The following is a 2,500-nucleotide window of genomic DNA, read 5'->3' on the forward strand; positions in this document are numbered from 1 at the left end:
TTCCTCGAGGAAAGCAGCCTCTGGGTCGAACCCTTCCCTTCAGGCTGCCCCTCAGAGACTGGCCATCCTTGGAGACTTTGGGCCTTATCGCGCCCGGGTTCTTGGGCCTCTCCCAGGCCTGCTTCACAGCCTGGCAGGATACCTGCCTTCCTCCGAGAAGCAACCTCTGGAGTCAGACCCTTCCCTTCAAGGCTGCATAAGAGGCCCCCAGCCATCCTTGGAGGACTTTGGGCATCCTTGAAGTTCTTGGGCCTCTCCAGGCCTGTTCCCCAGCCTGGCAGGATGCCTTCCTCCAAGGAAGCAGCCTCTGGGTCAGACCCTTCCACTAGGGCTGCCCACAGAGACTGGCATCCTTGGAGGACTTTGGGCCTCATCCTTGAAGTTCTTGGAGCCCTCTCAGGCCTGCTTCCCCAACCTGGCAGGATACCTGCCTTCCTCCGAGAAGTAGCCTCTGGGTCAGACCCTTCCCTTCAGGCTGCCCTCAAGAGACTGGCCATCCTTGGAGACTTTGGGCCTGTCGCCTCTCAGGCCTGCTTCCCCAGCCTGGCAGGATACCTGCCTTCCTCCGAGAAGCAACCTGTGGAGTCAGACCCTTCCCCAAGGCTGCCCATAAGAGACTGGCCATCCTTGGAGGACTTGGGCCTCATCCTTGATTCTTGGGCCTCTCCAGGCCTGCTTCCCCAACCCTGGCAGAGATACCTGCCTTCCTCCGAGAAGCAGCCTCTGGGTCAGACCCTTCCCTTCAGGCTGCCCTCAGAGGCTGGCCAGCCTAGGAGGACTGGGCCTCATCCTTGAAGTTCTTGGGCCCTCTCAGGCAGCCTGCTTCCCAGCCTGGCAAGGATACCTGCCTTCCTCCGAGAAGCAGCCTCTGGGTCAGACCCTTCCTTCAGGTTGCCCTCAAGAGACTGGCCATTTTATTGCAAAATGTAGCTACTGAATTCTTGAAATATTATTTTTATCATAATAGACTCTTATATTTTTTTATTTAATTCTACTAAATAAAATTTTGTTAAATAAATAAATTATACCAAACATCAAAAATAAAATTTGATATTTATATCAAATTCTAAAAATGCAATAATAATAATAATAATAATAATAATAATAATAATAATAATAATAATAATAATAATAATAATAATAATAATAATAATAATAATAATAATAAATAAAATAATAATAATAATAATAATAATAATAAATATAAATTTTTAAATTGAAAATAAAGGAAATATGTAAAAAAAAAAAAAAAAATAAAATAAATCAATTCAAATAAATATTTTTCGTAGTTTTCCCCTAAATTTGATGAATGATTTTAGTTTACCGATTAATAAATATATTCTTATAACAAATTTTTATGAAAAAAATAAATTAAAAAACAATCAAGATAAAATTAAATAAAAATAAATAAATGGTCATATAAATTTTGTATATAAAAATACTGGTAAAAAAAAATAAGACTTCAAATCAAAATCAAATTAAAAATCATTAAGAAAACGAAAATGAATGAAATATGTAAGTTTCAAAAATAATTTAATTTGAAAAACTAATTTTGGGGGAATTTTGCCCTCTTTTTGATGACTGATTTTAGTTTAACAGTCGCATAATTATATAAATAAATCCGTTAAAAAAACAATCAAAATTTTAGTAAAAAATAAACTTCAAAAATCTCCTAATAAACATTCAATATTTAAGACAAATATCAACTTAAAAATCATAAAAAAAGGAAAATAAATAAAATATATAAAAAGTAAAAAAAAAATTCAATTTGATTACGATATATTTTGTAAATTTCCCCTCTTTTGATGACTGATTTTATTTACCGTTTAAATAAAAATTCTTATAACAAATTTTATGAACAAAATCTCCGTTAAAAACAATCTAAATAAAAATACTGTTAAAAAAAATTCAGATTTTAAAACAAAAAAAATCTATTTAAAAAATCATTAAGAAAAGGAAAATGAATGAAATGTGTAAAAAGTTTAAAAAATAATTCAATTTCAATGCAATATTTTTGGGAGTTTTGCCCTGTTTTTGAGCACTGATTTTAGTTTAACGTTCACAGGTATATTATTATAACAGAATTATATAAAAAAAAACTTCCTTAAAAACAACCAATATTTAAGTGAAAATCAACTTCAAAAACGACCTAGAAAAAGGAAAAAGAATGTAACATGAAAAGTTTCAGGAGGTCGGCAAAATAAAAAAAAATCACGTCAATGGAAAGAGAATGATACGTACATTTACACTGTATAAATAAAAAAAAAATTCTAAAAAATTTTACCTACCTTCCACGAGAAGTTGAAAATGACTATTTATAAGACAATCGTAAATTTTACCAACTTATATGTTTTTCTAATAAATAAATTTTTTGTATTTTGTAAAATTATTATTACTGCTCACACAAAATCAAAACAGATAAGAAATAGACGCAATAACAATTTTTTTGCATATTTGTTGAAAAATATTCACGTAAATTTACGAAAGGGAAGATTCGTAA

This window comes from Macrobrachium rosenbergii, chromosome 1 (assembly GCF_040412425.1).
Source record: "Macrobrachium rosenbergii isolate ZJJX-2024 chromosome 1, ASM4041242v1, whole genome shotgun sequence".
In the NCBI taxonomy this organism is placed as follows: Eukaryota; Metazoa; Arthropoda; class Malacostraca; order Decapoda; family Palaemonidae; genus Macrobrachium; species Macrobrachium rosenbergii.